Source organism: Triticum aestivum, chromosome 6D (assembly GCF_018294505.1).
Source record: "Triticum aestivum cultivar Chinese Spring chromosome 6D, IWGSC CS RefSeq v2.1, whole genome shotgun sequence".
In the NCBI taxonomy this organism is placed as follows: domain Eukaryota; kingdom Viridiplantae; phylum Streptophyta; class Magnoliopsida; order Poales; family Poaceae; genus Triticum; species Triticum aestivum.
In genome coordinates, this window is record NC_057811.1 from 240,814,247 (window position 1) to 240,833,982 (window position 19,736).

Here is a 19,736-nt window from a genome sequence, read left to right on the forward strand (position 1 = left end):
GTAACGATAGTTAGATCGATTGTATGCCTTGTTTGAATTGATTGGAGTGATATGATTGTGTTTGTCTCATGTGCATATGGGTAGTGTTTTCCCTCTAGACCTCATTCTATTCTATTTTCTCATCTTTTCTAAACCATCAGATGCCTCCGAGACGCGACACCGGATTTGTTTTCCCACCGGAGATCACTCAGTTGATTCAGCAGCAGAATGCCCTGATGCAAGTGCTAGTTCAAAACCAAGGCAACAACAACAACAACCCACCACCACCACCACCTGTTGATCACTTAGCCCGATTTCTTAGGCTGAATCCGCCGGTGTTTTCCAGTAGCACCGAGCCGATTGTGGCAGATGATTGGCTCCGCAAGGTTGGAAGGGAGCTGACCACTGCAGGATGCACAGATGCGGAGAGAGTGCGTTTTGCCGCACATCAGCTTGATGGACCCGCAGCATCATGGTGGGAGAATTACACAGCCACTCACCCCATTGACACTGTCACATGGGACCAGTTTCAGCAAGCTTTCCGTACTGCCCATGTTTCAGCAGGAGCTATGGCCATGAAGAAGCGTGAGTTTCGCAACTTACGCCAAGGAGGACGTACCGTTGGCCAGTACGTGGAGGATTTTAGTAAGTTAGCACGTTATGCCCCAGATGACGTTGCTACGGATGCAGCTAAGCAGGAGAAGTTTCTGGAAGGACTGAATGATGAGCTGAGCATGCAGTTGATGGTGGCAACTTTTAACAACTACCAGGAGTTGGTAGATAGAGCTCTCATGATTGAAGGGAAGCAGCAGCAGATTGAGAGTCGTAAGAGGAAGTATGGACAAGGAAAGTACAGTACAGGAGCTCACCAGAAGCCTCGTTTTACCCCGAACTCGGGAGGACACCTTCAGCATAACCATGGAGGTCACAATCACAATGGAGGAAGTTCGCACAATCATAGTGGCCCCAAGAATGGCAATGGGAACGGAGGAAGCAACGGACAGAACCGTACCAACCCATCAACCCCAGCCAAGAGGGATCTAAGCCACGTTACCTGTTTCAAGTGCCAGAAGACTGGACATTATGCCACTGATTGTCCAGAAGCAAAGAATGGAAATGGCAATGGAAGCTCGGGGAAGAAGCCGAACCCTTTCAACAGGGGACAGGTGAACCACGTTAATGTGGAGGAGGTTGAAGCACAGCCTGATGCAGTAATAGGTAAGTTCTTGGTTAAGTCATTTACTGCAATCGTTCTTTTTGATACTGGTGCATCACATTCATACATATCAAGGGGATTTGTGGATAAGTTTAAGTTGCCCACCAAAGTTCTTAGAACACCTATGTTAGTAACCTCGCCAGGAGCAGAGTATATGGCAAGCCAAGGATGTTTTCAGTTGCCATTGGCCATAGGTAGGCATGTTTTCCCCTCAGACCTAATAGTTTTGGAGTCACAAGGTTTGGATGTGATTTTGGGAATGGATTGGCTATCGATGTATGGAGGAAACATCGATTGCGCCAGTAAGACGATTTTGCTTACTACCCCAGAAGGAAGAAGGATTAAGTATGTATCCCGACATGTGCCGAAGAGGACTCAAGTGAATTCCTTATCAGGAGTTGTACAGGAGGAAGTACCAGTGGTGAAGGAATTCCCTGACGTATTTCCAGAGGAGTTGCCAGGCATGCCACCGGATAGAGACATCGAGTTTTTGATTGAGCTTTTGCCAGGCACTGGGCCAATATCTAAGAGACCGTACAGGATGCCCGCTAAGGATTTGGAAGAAATTAAGAAGCAGATTAAGGAGTTACTGGATAAAGGATATATTCGCCCAAGTTCGTCACCTTGGGGATCACCCGTACTTCTAGTGGAGAAGAAAGATGGATCGTTGAGGATGGTTGTTGATTATCGTGGATTGAATGAAGTAACAATCAAGAACAAGTACCCACTGCCGATGATCAATGATCTGTTTGACCGACTACAAGGAGCTAAAGTATTTTCCAAGATTGATTTGCGATCAGGATACCACCAGTTGAAGATTCGAGAGCAGGATATACCCAAGACAGCTTTTACCACAAGGTATGGGCTATATGAGTACACCGTTATGTCATTTGGCCTGACTAACGCACCTGCCTATTTCATGAACATGATGAACAAAGTGTTTATGGAGTTTTTGGATAAGTTCGTCGTAGTGTTCATTGATGATATTCTGGTCTATTCGAAGAATGAAGAAGAGCATAAGGAGCATTTGCGTTTGGTACTTGGAAAGCTCAGAGAACATCAGTTATATGCCAAGTTCAGCAAGTGCGAGTTTTGGTTAAAGGAAGTTGGATTCCTTGGACATGTTATATCCGGAGAAGGAATAGCAGTAGATCCCACCAAGGTTAACACTGTGACAAATTGGGAAGCACCCACGACAGTTGGAGAAATCCGGAGTTTTCTTGGACTCGCAGGATATTACCGGAGATTCATCGAGAATTTCTCGAAGATTGCAAAGCCTATGACGGAGTTGTTGAAGAAGGACACCAAATTCATTTGGACTGAGGAATGTGAGGCTAGTTTCCAGGAATTGAAGAAACGTTTGGTTACAGCGCCAGTGTTGATTCTGCCAGATCAACGCAAGGATTATGAAGTATATTGCGACGCTTCTCGTCGAGGACTTGGAGCAGTGCTAATGCAGGAGGGAAGAGTTGTTTCATATGCCTCACGACAGCTTAAACCCCATGAGTTGAATTATGCTACACATGATTTGGAGTTAGCAGCCGTAGTGCATGCGTTGAAGACATGGAGACATTTTCTCATCGGAAACCATTGTGAGGTGTACACGGATCACAAGAGTTTGAAGTACATTTTCACGCAGAAGGAGTTGAATCTCAGGCAAAGGAGATGGTTGGAGCTCATTAAGGATTATGATATGAGATTGCATTATCACCCAGGGAAGGCTAACGTAGTAGCCGATGCGTTGAGCCGCAAGAGCCATGTCAACACGCTCATGACCGGAGAGTTACCCAAGAAGTTAGCAGAGGATCTTCGTGAACTATGTTTGGAAATAGTTCCAAGAGGTTTTGTAGCAGCATTGGAGATTCAGTCTACTTTGATGGATAAGATCAGAGAAGCTCAGAAAACAGACAAGGAAATTGCTGAGATAAAGGAAAGGATGAGTAAAGGAAAAGCCAAGGGATTTCGTGAGGATGAACACGATACCTTATGGTTTGAGGACCGCGTTTATGTGCCCAATGATCCGGAGATCAGGAAGTTGATTCTGCAAGAGGCCCATGATTCACCATATTCGATTCACCCAGGAAATACCAAGATGTATTTGGATTTGAAGGATACTTTCTGGTGGACCGGAATGAAGAAGGATATTGCGGAGTATGTAGCAGTTTGTGATGTATGTCAGAGAGTAAAGGCAGAGCATCAGAAGCCAGCAGGATTGCTACAACCATTGCCGATACCCGAATGGAAGTGGGATAAGCTAGGCATGGATTTTATCACAGGATTGCCCAGGACTCGTTCAGGCTATGACTCGATATGGGTTGTAGTCGATCGTTTGACGAAGGTAGCTCATTTCATCCCAGTAAAGACCACTTATACAAGTGCTAAGTTGGCAAAGATATACATGACCAGGATCGTATGTCTGCATGGAGTTCCGAGGACCATTGTATCAGATAGAGGAACCCAGTTTACTTCAAAGTTTTGGAATCAGTTGCACGAGACTTTGGGTACCAGGCTAGAGTTCAGTACAGCCTTTCATCCACAGACAGACGGACAGACCGAGAGAGTCAATCAGATTTTGGAGGACATGCTGAGAGCTTGTGCGCTAGATTATGGATCTAGTTGGGACGACAATTTGCCATATGCAGAGTTCTCTTACAACAACAGTTATCAATCCAGTTTGAAGATGGCCCCTTTCGAAGCTCTGTACGGAAGGAGGTGCAGGACACCGTTGTTGTGGGACGAAGTTGGAGACCGCCAGTTGTTTGGACCAGATTTGATTAAAGAGTCTGAACAGAAAGTGAAGTTGATTCGCGATAGGCTCAAGGTAGCCCAGTCCAGGCAGAAGAGTTATGCGGATTCTAAACGCAAGGAGACAGTTTACGAAGTCGGAGACAGAGTTTATCTTCGAGTATCACCACTTCGAGGAGTAAAGCGCTTTGGAGTTAAGGGAAAGTTAGCGCCACGTTTTGTAGGACCATACAAAGTTTTGGAGCGTATGGGGGAAGTTGCTTACAAGTTGGAATTGCCCGAAGGATTGTCGGGAGTTCACGATGTGTTCCATGTTTCTCAGCTGAAGAAGTGCCACGCAGAGATGGCTGAGATACCACTGAGAGATACAGTGCCATTGGAAGCGATTCAGCTGGATAGTGACTTGACCTATGAGGAGAAACCAGTTAAGATTCTTGAGTATGCCAGCCGAGTCACCCGCAGCAAGGTTATCAAGTTTTGCAAAGTTCAGTGGAGTCACCATACCGAGGATGAAGCCACCTGGGAGCGAGAGGAAGATCTACGGAAGGACCACTCTCACCTATTTTCTAGCCAACCCGAATCTCGAGGGCGAGATTCATCTTAAGGGGGTAGGTTTGTAACATCCCAAATTTTCAATTTGGAATGTTATACATTAGATCATCATGCATAACATATTTTATTGCATTTTGATTTGCGATCCTAGAAATTTCACGCAACTCAAGGACCCATGGAGAGAGTTGGGGATTTCGTTATTTTCATATTTGGGTTTTCTCAAATTTTGAAAATAGGATCATTTGTTTTAATTATTATTTTCTCCGAAAATATTTCATATCAAAATATATGAGAGGGGATAAAATGACTTCTCCACAAATAATGAAATATTGGAGGTAAAATATTAAAAACAAATATTTGATTTTATTTGGATTTTATTTGATTTTATTCAAATTAGGAAAAATACGCGTTTTTCAAAATTGCATTTTAGGCCCAAACAAATGTTCATCTTGTCCGGCTTATTTTTAGAGGACGGGGAAAATTTATTTCGGGATTTTTGGAGTCCGCTTAGTATTTGTTTTCTCACTTTTTCTGCACGTCCGAATTAGTTAAAAAAAAAGTCAACCGCCTTACGGGCCGTGTCCGACCTGGACACCTCAGCCCGGCCGGCCTTTAAAGCCGCGGCCCGAGCCCCGCCTCAGCCCAAGTCGCCGCCGCCCCGAAACCCTAGCCGCCGCCGCCACCGCCCCGCGCCGCCCGCCCCGCCGGAGCCCCACCGCCTCTCGCCCGACGCCGCCACCCGCCAGAGCCGCTCGCCGCCGCCGCCTTCACGCGAACCGAGGTAGCCGCCAGTTTTTCTTGAAAAACCGTTCGGTTTTATTTCGAAACTGAGATGCGTTTTTTTTATATTAGATCGGTTTATTTTTTTGGTTTAGTTAAATAGCAAACGCCCGTTCGTTCGTTTGTTTTAATGAAAGGTTTTCATTTTTTTACAGACAGCGAACGTTCGATCGTTAGCCTGTTCGTCAGTTTTTCTTTTTCTCAGATTTTCCGCGATTATTCCTGATCGCGATTTCTGATCTGTTTTTCGTTTTAGTATAACTTTTCGCTCGTTTATCGGAATCAGGCAATTCAAGCGCCTAGAGTTTCGTCTCGAAATTCTCTTTCCGTTTAACCAACCCAAACAAGTTTTTGCTACTATAAAATTTGACTTAGCTCCAGATTAGTAAACGAAGCTTGTTTCTTTCACCGTTTGACCTTCGTTGCTTCGTTTGAATTGATTCTTTTTGCAAACCGGAGTTCTTAAGTTGAATTTTCTGGTTAGATCTCTTATTTTGAGTTTTATTTCGTGCACCCTTGCTTGATTGCTAATGTATGTACTGTTTGTTTGCGATAGAGTACCCAGAGTGGGAAGCGTGCTACTACGAGTCTCTAGATTTCACGAATCATCAGCAAGGCAAGTAATACTTTGATCATACTTTTCATCACCCAGTTTTATTGCATTAGATCAATCCTCAAATAGTTGCATGATTAGGATCTGATTTATATGTGGGTTTTGGGAAGTAGATGAGGTAGTACCTATTGTTCTGTTTACTATCAAACCTTTGGGACTTACTTCTACGTTTGCTTATATTGCTATGCTATGCTCGTAGACGTGGATTGGGTTTGAGTGAATTCTTCATGACAGATGTGAGATTATTAATTTATGGTTCAACTTAAGGTGGCTACTTTAATTTACATCTGGGTGGATTGAGGCACCTGGAGAAACCAGTGTTGCCTGTATTTTTGGATATCCCGGAGTACCCGTGTGATCATCCTATGGACCGCCACCCAGACTCAAAGGGATCATGAGATTATTCATGCTAGAAACTTCCGTGTGCAGCCACAAGCTATTATGGGCTCTAGCATAGTTGAGTAGGTTACATGACCTCTTGAAGAGGTGGGCTAGCAGATGTAGGGGAAAGTAGGTGTAACTGTCCACCCGGAGTAAAGAGTAGTGTTTCTGAAAGACTGTGTCTCGGTCATCCGTTTCTCAAACACCATGTAGTGCGAGAAATCAAGCGGAGGCGATCGAGTCTTGTGGGGAAAAGTGCACAAACCTCTGCAGAGTGTACAAACTAATCATGATTAGCCGTGTCCCCGGTTATGGACATCTTGAGTATCTAGTTCTTGGATTATCATGTGAATCTCATCATCATGTTACTTAATTTAATTTGATTGGGTTAATCACGTTCTTAATTGGGATTGAGTTGGAGGTACCTTCTCAATGTTTAACAACCACCATGATAGTTAAATAAAATCTATTCCTTTGTGGTAGGGGAAAATTGGCTTTTCGCAAAACTGTAACCATAGAGCTTTCCACCAGCCAAATATGCATGTAGTGATAGCATTATTCTGTTCATTACTCTCTATGTGTTACTTTGCCAGCATATTCCATGTGCTAACCCGTTTTCGGGCTGCAACGTATCGTGTTGCAGACTTTTCAGACAACAAGTAAGGAGCCTTAGGTCGTGGTCTTATACTCAGTGATGCCGTTGGAGTTGATGGACTCACTTTATCTTCCAAGCCTTCCGCTGTTATCGTATTTTAGATGGCCTTGTAATAAGTGTGTGATTGCTACTCTGTTATAAATCCTTCAAAGTACTGTGCGTGTCAACATTACCGATCTAGGGATGACACTGATGCACAGAGACTATACTGTTTGAGGTCTGGTCGCTACATTCTACCTTTAGCTCCTCGTTGGCTTCGACACTCTTACTTATCGAAAGAGGCTACAATTGATCCCCTATACATGTGGGTTATCATGCCCATCTTGGAGTTGATGAGCACCTGGATGTGTGGAGCATACCCACAAGATCTCTTTTGATCTGCAGCTGTCCTATTGATTGTTTCCACAATCAGGCTCATGACTTTGAATTTTTGGGGCACATCAAACAATTGCAGCAAGTTCATGGAATGGCCTCTGAGCATCTTGTGATCTCCAGATTTGGGCAACAAGGTGTGCCTCAATATAGTGTTGATTGTGGCCAAACCAGACAATAGATAGTGAAAAGAGCCTAGCTTATGAGTTTCCAAGGCTTTGTCTGGAATTTCTTTGTACATGTTGGCCATTGAGTTGTGGTCTTTCTTCTTCTTGGCATAGACATCCAAGTGATCCTCATGCTCTTCAGGGGCAATTGTCAATTTTGCCCACTCAGCAACTGTTGATTGGTACCTTGTACCCTCAGACATCCAAACAATTCTACCATCTGGACAGAAGTGCGTTGTGGAGTAGAATTGCATGATGAGTTCATCATGCTTGTTGGTCAGGTTCTGACCCACAAACTTGTCCACTCCACATAGCCTAAAGCTTTCATGCACTGCTGTAAATGATCTTCATTCTCATCAATGTATTTCCAATCTGCCCACTTTATGTTACAAACAATGGGCTTCTTGTCAAGCAAGATGGTCTCATAGAAATCCTGCTGCTCTTTGGTATGGAACCTGTAGTCCACAACAGTCCTTCTCCTCACAGCATATGGATCAGTTTGTCTCCATAGTCTGAGACCTGCATCCTTCCTGATGTTCATATCTTCCGCCACTGGATGGCTGTCATCATGATCTATAATCTTAGGTTTGAGCTTCCTAAGCACTTGGGCTTCAGCATCTTCTTCTTCATCAACCTCGGGCACTGGGGCCTTGTTCTTTTCAGCAGCTGGAGTATTTCTTGTGCTCCTCTTGGGTGCAGTCTTTCGAGCTGGAGTAGAAGCTTTGGGAGCTGTCTTGGGCTTTGAAGGGGCAGCGCCAGACTTGATGGTATCTCCCATCAACTTTTGAGACTTTGATGCTGGTGCAGCATCCTCTTCATCTTCAGCTGGATCTCTTATCACAGAGGATTTCCCAATGACTCTGGCAGTGGTCTTCTTGACCCTCTTTTTCCTCTTCTTGCCTTCACCAGCCTCCTTTGGTTCAAGTGTGAACTCCATTGTTTCCTGAGTTGAGGATCTTGCCTTAGACATAGGAACTCTTGTTGCTGGAGCCTTCTTGTTCAAACGTGGCTTAGTAGATGCAACTGTGCCAAACTCCTTCTTGACAACCTTTTTCTTGGAGCTCACTTCTCCCTCAACAGCCACATAATCCTCATCCTCCGAGTCACAGTTCTCTTCCTCCTTGTCCTTGTAGCTGCTTTGGGCAAGTTGCTTGGGGTGCTCCTGCTACCCTCATCATAGCTGCTAGAGGGACTAGTGCCCTCACTCATGTTCACTTGCTCTTCTGACTTGTTCTGGCTATCACTCTAATCAGACATTCTGGCAAAGCAAACTGACAGCTGACCCTGTGAATAGTTATAGATGAGATAGAGTGGATGAGCATCACAAAGTGCAGAGTTTTTTCAAATCAAATGAGTCAAAAACTTAGTTTTAGTTTTCCACAGAAAGCATTTCGGAGCTACCGATTTGTTAAACTCGGTGACACGAAGCAACTTTTGGAGTCTAAACTAGTGAAATCAGTCAGACCGAGACACAGTTCGGTGACTCCGAGATTGCTAGGGTTTCACACAGAGTTGAACTCGGTCACACCGATTTGCAATTTTCGGTCAGCCCGAAAAGTGCAAGTGCAATGGCCTAAGCCAAATCGGTGAGACCGATTTCCACAACTCGGTCGGCCCGAGATGAGTTCGCCGGAAACCTAACCCTAAATTTTCGAATGAAATCTAATCTAAGGGATGTTCTTGCTGGACAGGATGATCTCAAACGTGGTAAAGAACATGGCATTTGCTTTGTGCTAAGAATCAGAGTAAGGAACAACACAAAGTTTCGAACTCAAACCCTAGTTTGGCGGTGAGTTCGCTACGGCGGCAATGGCGGGGTTGAATTCCGTTGACGGCAACGGAGAGTAGCGGCGGGAGGTTGCTGGCAACGAGAGCATGATCCGGAGACCCGAGGCGGCAGAGCAGGACACGTGCGGGCTGAGAGGTTTTGGAGGAATTTCCAAAATTTGACCCGTCATTATATATATCCTGACACTGTCGGTGTGACCGAGTGGAACAACTCGGTGGCACCGAGATGCAGAATTGCAAGCGGCTACTGCAACTTAGTGTGACCGAAATGTTCTAATCGGTTGCACTGAGATTGAAAACCTAGATCAACTGAGCGAACTCGGTCAGACCGAAATGCATAGAGAGGTTTTGGAAGTTTAAGTCTATGACGAATCGGGGACTCCGAGTGCTCCTCACACAGAGTGTTCGAATCTGAATTGATCAAACTTTGTGTTGTAGCATGAATAGAGTTTGAGACAAGAAAAGCATAGATAGCTAGAGGAGGTTCTTAGGCATTCTTGTCCATCCATTTGGCAAAAGAAAAAGAGCCAAAAAAGCAACAAATGGATGTCCTCGAATGAGTAGAATATGCAATTAACATGCTCACACAATAAGAATGGCAAATGAAATATGTGAGAAAGCATGCACAAACACTCGCATCTATCAAGCAATTGGCGATGACTAGGTCATCTATATATGAGTATATTGACTTAGGAGTCAAATGAGAACATTTGATCATAGGTCATACTCATCGTTTAAGCGCAAGTGGGGTTACCACTTTTACATAAAGCATTGTTGTGTTCACACCATTAGAGTTGCTTTAGCTCAATTTTTAGAGTAAAGCTCCCCCTAGATGTGATGATGAGGACATGACTACCTTGGATACGACCAAAAATATTGCATACATGCATATTTGTCAGGTGATTTCTAGTGCAAACTATTCAATAATCTATTTATGTTATCCAGAACAAAAATACTTCACACACTTTTGTGTTTTGTCTAATTGCAGGTGTATGGGACATTTGTACAATCCACATATGAAGATAAGGCAAAAGGAGAAGTTTAGGTTCTGTTCAAAAAGTCCTCTCACATCACTTTTGGGCCAAGAGAAGATAGAGTCCAAGTCTCTCACGTTCTGGATTCAGATTCGGACTGCACAGACATACCTGACTCAAAACGCCAACAACTTTTTCATACGGACTCCGAATTGGGTGATTCTTTTTTTGTTGGAAACTAGATTTCGTGCTCTTTCCAACCCAATTGGATTCACCTTTAAATTCGTCCGGAGCATTGAGTTATGGTCGAAACAATCTGATGTTGCACCAGAATCCGAGTCAAACTACAAGTCCAAAGGTGTTGCATCACCTCCACTTGGGCCCATGAGCCTTGTACGACCTAGGGTTGGTTTTGTTTCATCTTGCTTGCAAAGCTGAACAGGAAATAAAACGACGTGTTGCGCACAAGGAGAACAAGTGCGAGATGCACATTCCAAGAGTTGATACGGTTGTCCCTTCAACTACTAAGCATAATATGACAACCACATCCGTTGTTGTGAGGACTACATCACCTCCACCATGTGACACATCATCACCGAGAGTGCCTACCTCATCTGAGTTAATCATAAGAGGTAATGACAAAGGTAGTAATCTTCCACTTCCACATGAGTATGATGAATGTCTTGTCAATTTAAGTGCACCATGCGGTGAGCTACCCACTACTTTGATCACACCAGCTACCTTAGAGGACTATGTTGATGATTTGACTTTGCCATGTGATCAAACAATTTTGAGTGAGCCCATTGAATTAACTATCGATGCAAAAGAATCAAGTGAATCAGGGAATAAATCAGATTTGGATCAAATATGTTTGAAAATAATTGTGCCAATGTTTAATCATTTTGATATGACCTCTAATCTCGGTGATGGTTCATCAATGTTGGGATCGTTTAATGATGAATATTGTCAATCTTTTCATATGAATAAGAGCTTCACTTATATGTGCAAACTGAGTTGCAATACTTTCATGCCTTCTACTTCTTGTGATAATATTTTGGCTTTATATTTTATTAACTATGAAAGTTACTCATGTATACATGTGTCATATGTGCAAAATCCACGGGAAGTAAAAATGGATGACATATACATATACAACATGTACACCTTGTCTCTTTTGTTAGCCACATTTCAGATTAAGCAACGCCGAGGACGGCTTTGTTTTCAAGAAGGGGAGGATGATGAGGACATGACTACCTTGGATACGACCAAAAATATTGCATACATGCATATTTGTCAGGTGATTTCTAGTGCAAACTATTCAATAATCTATTTATGTTATCCAGAACAAAAATACTTCACACACTTTTGTGTTTTGTCTAATTGCAGGTGTATGGGACATTTGTACAATCCACATATGAAGATAAGGCAAAAGGAGAAGTTTAGGTTCTGTTCAAAAAGTCCTCTCACGTCACTTTTGGGCCAAGAGAAGATAGAGTCCAAGTCTCTCACGTTCTGGATTCAGATTCGGATTGCACAGACATACCTGACTCAAAACGCCAACAACTTTTTCATACGGACTCCGAATTGGGTGATTCTATTTTTGTTGGAAACTAGATTTCGTGCTCTTTCCAACCCAATTGGATTCACCTTTTAATTCGTCCGGGGCATTGAGTTATGGTCGAAACAATCTGACGTTGCATCAGAATCCGAGTCAAACTACAAGTCCAAAGGTGTTGCATCACCTCCACTTGGGCCCATGAGCCTTGTACGACCTAGGGTTGGTTTTAGGCTGCCTTGGGACATCCTCCCACCTCCTTGGCCGCCACCCCTTGCTCCTATATAAGTAGATCCATCTAGTAGCTTTTTCCTTGGAATTTGTTTAGTTAAAAGTTAACCATTGCAACTTCGTGTACTTCGTTTGTGTCCAACGACCAGACCAAGACCGCTTACGGATTCCCACCACTATCAATACTTCATATATATTCGCAATATTCAGATTGCATTATCATATTCTTGCTCGTTCTTCGATTGCTTGCAGGAATAGACCTTCGTGGTCAGGCTGATCGTGCTTCCGGCATCGTCAGTAACCTCAGGAGATTGGTTTAGCGATTGATAAGGCGCAACGTCGTGCACGTTTGTAGTCGGATCGTCAAAGTCGTCTCCACCAAATCGATAGTTATCATCTCATCAAAAGATCGGGACACCCTCGCCTCTATCATGTGATATCCCCCTAAGAGGGATGAACTAACCTTGGGTTTTGTCGATGATGACTTCATGTAGATGTTGAAGATGTGGATGCTCAATGTTGATGTAGATCATTCTGATCAAACCATTGGAGTGAGTTGCACTTTCAATACCTACATGGGTTAGTCCCACAAGGAACAAACAAGGATATCCATAGACATAGAGTGAAGTTCACACAAGATGATGTCCATGAAAGCATTGGGTTACCTTGTCCCTTGTCTTACCAACAAGAGGGTTTGTGACTCCTTGAACTAGTGCAAGATGTGGAAGTTATTTGCACTTGTCCTCGCCAAGATGATATGAGTGAAGTATGTTGGCGGAGTCACCCTCAAGAACTCTCTAATTCCTCTTCTTCGGGATCCACATCAACTTGATGGGAATCCTTGGAGTTGTAGTCGTACTTGATGAAGTAGAACTTGATGTAGTCTTGGGAATCCACTTGACCATGGCCTTGGGAGCTTCTTCAAATGCATCAATCTCTTCTTGAAGCTTGTCCTTGACTTTTTGCTTGTGGTCTTATGGTGGAAGATCATCTTGAGCTTGTGTCCCTTGAAAGAAGTAGGATCATACTTCTCTTGTTGAGGAACAAACTTCGTCTTGGGGTATTGATCTTATTCCCACTCAACTCCATTGGCATTGAACTTTCGTTCAAAACCAACACCTTGATTCTTCCGGTGCCTTCCGTGCTTGCGTACAATTTCCTCAAATTGCTTACTTACGGCAAGGCTCTTGTAAACACCTTTCTCTATAATTCCCTTCAATTGGCTATGTTCTTGCTCAAGTGTAACTTGGCTAAGAGAGTCATTAGTGGAATCAAGAGAACTACTAGAAGCAACAATATTGGATTTAACATGATCATTGTTACTACTAGAAGAATCTTTCTTACTCTTGTTGCTAGATTTTACTTGTGGCATGTAAGTAGACAAGAGTAAACGCTTGGCAATGTAAGAAGAACTTTTCTTGCGAAGATCATCATTGATTGCCTTTAAGAACCCATGCTCTTGCTCAAGGTTGAGCTTTTCAAAACGTAGCTTCTCAAGAGGCTTTAAAAGTTATCGATGATCTTCCAAGGTAGTTTCATGAGCTAACTTAAGAGTGTTTAGTTCTTTAGTTAGACGCTCAATCTCCTTCTTATCATCATCATTCGTTTTATCTTGATTATCATGATTAATAGCAAGTTCATCATAGTTTTCATCACTAGAGTTGTCAACAAGTAAATCATCATCACCTAGCAAATCATCTTCATCACTATTGAAATCAACATACTCGGGGTGTGATACCTTTGGGCCTTTAGCCATGAAGCATCTTCCAATTCCTTCATTTGGTGAGTCAAATATGTCATAGGAGTTGGTTGACACAAGTGCTAGACCGGCAACACCTTCATCATCCTTCATTTTGAACTTGTCAAGTTGACTTTAAAGCACATCCTATTTGGATTCCTTGACGGAGTTGGTACCCTCGTGCATATCAATCAAAGTATCCCAAATTTCCTTTGCATTTTCAAGACGGCTGATTTTGTTGAATTCTTCGGGGCACAATCCGTTGAAGAGGATATCGCAAGCTTGAGCATTGTATTGCAGCATCTTCAACTCCTCTGCGGTAGCTTCGCGGTTCGGTTCTCTGCCATCAAAGAATTCACCTTGCAAGCCAATACACACAATAGCCCAAACGGCGGGGTTTTGTCCAAGAATATGCATTTTCGTCTTATGCTTCCAACTAGCAAAATTAGTACCATCAAAGTAAGGACCTCTACGGTGGTAATATCCCTCGCTAGACGCCATACTCTCCTAGGTTGTGAAACCAGGGCTATGATCACAAAAAGCTATGGAAATTAAGGCAAATGGAGACCAAAGCTCTGATACCACTTGTAGGATCGAAAGTATGTCTAGAGGGGGGTGATTAGACTACTTGACCAAATAAAAATCTATCCTTTTCCCAATTTTAAGTTTAGGCAGATTTTCGCAACTAAGCACAAGTCAAGCAATCCACCTACACATGCAAGTGTAAGAGTATAGCAGCAGAATGTAAAAACATTGCACATGAAGGTAAAGGGAGGAGTTTGGAGGGAGCAAACGCAATGTATACACGGAGATTTTTGGCGTGGTTCCGATAGGTGGTGCTATCGTACATCCACGTTGATGGAGACTTCAACCCACGAAGGGTAACGGTTGCGCGGGTCCATGGAGGGCTCCACCCACGAAGGGTCCACGAAGAAGCAACCTTGTCTATCCCACCATGGCCATCTCCCACTAAGGACTTGCCTCACTTGGGTAGATCTTCATGAAGTAGGCGGTCTCCTTGCCCTTACAAACTCCTTGGCTCAACTCCACAATCTTGACGGAGTCTCCCAAGTGACACCTAACCAATCTAGGAGACACCACTCTCCAAAAGGTAATAGATGGTGTGTTGATGATGAACTCCTTGCTCTTGTGCTTCAAATGATAGTCTCCCCAACACTCAACTCTCTCCCACAGATTTGGATTTGGTGGAAAGATGATTTGAGTGGAAAGCAACTTTAGGAAGGCTAGAGATCAACATTCTTGTGGTTGGAATGGAATATCTTGGTCTCAACACATGAGTAGGTGGTTCTCTCTCAGAAAATGTATGCTGGAAGTGTAGGCACGTCCTGATGTCTCTCTCCATGAATGAAGAGTGGGTGGAGGGGTATTTATAGCCTCCACACAAAATCTAACCGTTACACACAATTCACCAAACTCGGTGGGACCGAATCATGAAACTCGGTCAGACCGATTTAGTTCAAAATGTGAACATTAGGCTTTTCGGTGGGACCGATTTCATTAGGGTTAGGGCACAACGTAATCTCAGTGAGACCGATCACATAAACTCTGTAAGACCGATTTCTGTAGTAGGCAAACAGAGAGTTGGTCAGGCAAACTCGGTGGGACTGAATCGCTCATTTCGGTGAGACCAAAACGTCACGAAAGGGAAACAGAGAGTTTGCATAGCGAACTCGGTGGGACCGATCGCTCATTTCGGTTAGACCGAAACGTTACGAAGGGAAACAGAGAGTTTGCAATCCCATCTCAGTGAGACCGAGATCCCTATCAGTGAGACTGAACTGACTAGGTTTTCTGGTAGTGGCTATGTCAAATGAACTCGGTGGCGCCGGATAAATCAAATCGGTGGGGCCGAGTTTGACTTTTGGTTTGGGACATATGTGGATATGAGAAAGTGGTTGAGGGCTTTTGGAGCATATCACTAAGCATTTTGAGCAAGCAAGTCATTAAGCAACACTTCATCCCCTTTTAATAGTATTGGCTTTTCCTATGGACTCAATGTGATCTTGGATCACTAAAATGAAAAATGTAGAGTCTTGAGCTTGAGCCAATATGTGTCCTTAGCATTTTGAGGGGTCCACATTCCTAGTCCATGCCATGCCAATCATTGAACTTTCTGAAATGATCATCTTAAAAGAGCATTAGTTCAATGAGCTATATGCTGTTAGGAATTACCAAAACCACCCAGGGATAGTTGCACTTTCACTAAGCCCCCGAGTGAGAGGGTTGCTCTTCACTCGGAGTGTTTTTCAAACTTAGGCGAGTATGGGGTCGCAGCTAAGTCTCCGAGTGGGAGGGTTGCTCTCCACTCAGAGTAGTTTTGTAACTTAGGCGAATCGGATTCGTAGCTAAGCCCCCGAGTGAGAGGGTTGCTCTTCACTCGGATTGTTTTTTGAAACTTAGGCAAATCGGGTTCACGGCTAAGCCACCCACTGGGGGATTTGAATACTTATGCTTAAGGGATAACAATCATTAAGATACTGCAAAAATCTTGTCTTTGATAAGTAAACTGAAGGATTCTTATTACAATTCGACGATCCGAGTGCTTAGGTATAAAAACGGCGGAGCAGCTCCGCATTCCAAGAGTGTGGCTCGTCTTCTTTCTTGGCTACGTTGTAGAGGTGATATGCCCCATTATGGAGCACCTTGGTGATGATGAAGGGTCCTTCCTAGGCCGGAGCAAGCTTGTGAGGCCGTTCTGGTGCACTCGGAGCACGAGATCTCCTTCCTGAAATGCTCGGCCTCTGACATTTCGGGCGTGGAACTGGCGCAGGTCTTTCTGATAGATGGTCGACCGGATCAGAGCCATCTATCGCTCTTCCTCTAGGAGATCCACTACATCTTGACGTGCCTGTTCTGCTTCGTCTTCTGAGAAGAGTTCCACTCGGGGCGCATTGTGCAGCAGATCACTCGGCAGTACGGCTTCAGCAACATATACCATGAAGAAGGGAGTTCGATCAGTCGACCGATTGGGCGTTGTTCTCAGTCCCCATAAGACAGATGGCAACTCTGTCACACAAGCTCCAGCAGCATGCTTGAGGTCGCGCATCAGTCGGGGCTTCAACCCTTGAAGGATCAAGCCATTCGCTCTCTCTGCCTGCCCATTCGACTGCGGGTGCGCAACGCATGCGTAATCGACCCGAGTGCCTTGGGAAGCCCAAAATGCTCTGAACTCATCAGAATCAAAGTTGGAGCCGTTATCCGTGATAATGCTGTGAGGAAATCCATATCTGAATATCAGCTCTCTGATGAAACTGATGGCAGTGCTTGAGTCAAGATTCTTGATAGGCTTGGCTTCGATCCATTTGGTGAATTTGTCGACTGCTACAAGCAAATGAGTAAATCCACTTCTGCCGGTCTTGAAAGGTCCAACCATGTCCAATCCCCAAACTGCAAAAGGCCAGACGAGTGGAATAGTCTTCAAGGCAGATGCGGGTTTGTGAGACATGTTTGAGTAAAACTGGCAGCCCTCGCACTTGTCGACTATATCTTTAGCCATCTCATTTGCACGCGGCCAGTAGAATCCTGCTCGGTATGCTTTGGCCACGATGGTTCGAGAGGACACATGGTGGCCATAGGTCCCCGAGTGGATCTCATTTAGGATCAGTCGACCTTCTTCTGGGGAGATGCAGCGCTGAGCAACTCCGGTTACACTTTCTCTGTAAAGTTGTCCACTTATTACAGTGAAGGCTGATGCGGAGCATCCCACATTCAACCCCATGTACACTTCGACTACTCCCCAATCCCCAAGAGGACATACGATGAGACCTCGACCATACACCATTGGACACAAGGTGAACTCACTCCTCTTCAAACCGTCGCTTTCCGCATGTGAGACATGGCTACTACCTCATGCATGGACCTTGCATATACTCAGGTACAACCAAGATGACCACGGAGGATCCCAGGACCAAGGCCAAGCATGGAAGAGGAGAAGGAAGAAGAAGAACCGACAAGACAGGACTTGCCCGGATCATCTGAACCACTAGCCAGACGATCCGGACCAAGCCCGGATGATCCGGACACCAACCCGGACGATCTAAGTAATGTGCCCGAACACACCCGAAGCCTGCTCGACGAAGCCGGATCATCCGGACGGTCGACCGGATCATCCGGACCCCCGACACCCGGATCATCCAGGCCACCATCCGGATCATCCGAACCCCGCCTGCGCGCGTGACTTGGGCCGAGGCCCGTGTACCCCTTCGCCCCTCACTTACCCCTTCGTGGATTAGACTATATATACTCCTCCCCCTCCTCCATTTGAGGGTTAGCATTGCTTTAGCTCATATGTGAGGATAGCTTTTGCTCATCCATACGGATCATCTCCTCGAGAGAGACCGCGACCCCTCTTCGGAGAAGATCCACGTTGGATTCAAGGCCCCCTGATGCGGAGCATCCCAAGGTCATCCCCATGGACCTACCATCGTCTCGCCAAGTGCCTAATGGACCCATGACTCGAGCACGTGCAAGAGCTCTCGGAACCGAGGTGACTTCTCTCCTCTCACAATTCCACTTCGATGAACATGAGACATGGCTACTACCTCAAACGGAGACGTTGTGCATACTCAGGTATCAAGGAGTTAGCCATGGAGACGCTAAGGAGCAAGGAGAATCCGAAGAGGAAGATGGACGTGAAGACGGAGAAGAAGAAGGGCTAAGCAGCAGAAGCCCGGACGATCCTGACCGCCGTCCGGACGATCCGGACCCAGCCCGGACGATCCGGACCCAGCCCGGACGATCTGGCTAACTCGCCCGAGGACACCCGAAGCCTCAACACGAAGACCATCCGGACCCAGCCCCGGATCATCCAGCCACACCCGGACGTCCGGACCAAGACCCGGACATCCGGACCACCCGCGGCGGCCACGACACAGCCGGATCATCCGGACGCCGACCCTGGATCATCCGGACCCCCTGGAGGCCGGATCATCCAGACCAACATCCGGATCATCCGGACAGTGCCTGCGTGGATGAGGTTGGGCCGGGGCCCATGTACCCCTTCGCCCCCAACTTCTATATATACTAATCCACCACCTCTTTCTAGGGTTAGCATAGGTTTAGCTCATATGTGAGGATAGCTTTTGCTCATCCATACGGATCATCTCCTCGAGAGAGACCGCGGCCCCTCTTCGGAGAAGATCCACGTTGGATTCAAGACCCCCTCTTGGGTGGCCCCATCAAGACCTCCTTACGGAGAAGAACCGGTTACCTTTGTATCGTCCCTCGTTGATTTTGGACCATGTGACCTCTATGTGTACTCGAATCTAGCATATGTGTGACTATATCTTGTTGGTTTGAGAGTTTCTCTTGTGTTTACCCTCGTTTTCCCCTCGTGTTCTTCGTGTTCTTGGACGGGATCCTCTCCTTTCGTGAAAGATTGGCCATTTAGGGTCTCACCCTACATCATCTTGGTATCATGAGCCACGTTGATCACGATTTCGGAGCCTCCCCTCTTTGTTTTTAGCTTGATTTTGTTGTTTTCGTCCTAATCCGAAAATACCCACAAAAATCGCCCCCAAAAAAATTTCTTGTGATTTGTGAGTTTTAATGATGTTTTGTTGGTTTTGATCGTGAATTTGTTGTGTTGCAAGTGGATCTTACCTTCCCCCACCATCTCCACCTCGCAATCCATCCAAAATCCACGAAATCATTGAATTTGACCCCGTTTTCGAGTTCATCCCGAGCCATCTCCGAGCGCAATTGACCTGCCCGGATCATCCGGCTTCTGACCCGGATCATCTGGATCCGCCCGGATCATCCGGCTTCTGACCCGGATCCGCCCGGATCATCCGGCTCTTGGCTCGGATCATCCGGCTGCCTCTGCCGAAACTACATTTTTCTGCAGTTTTTACCCACCCCCACTTACGCCTCCTCATACCCCCTTCGACCACCACCACCTACCTTTCGCACACCCTTTCAATACACCAAACCTCTACCAACTCCGACACTTTTTTTGCCGCATTTGGTTT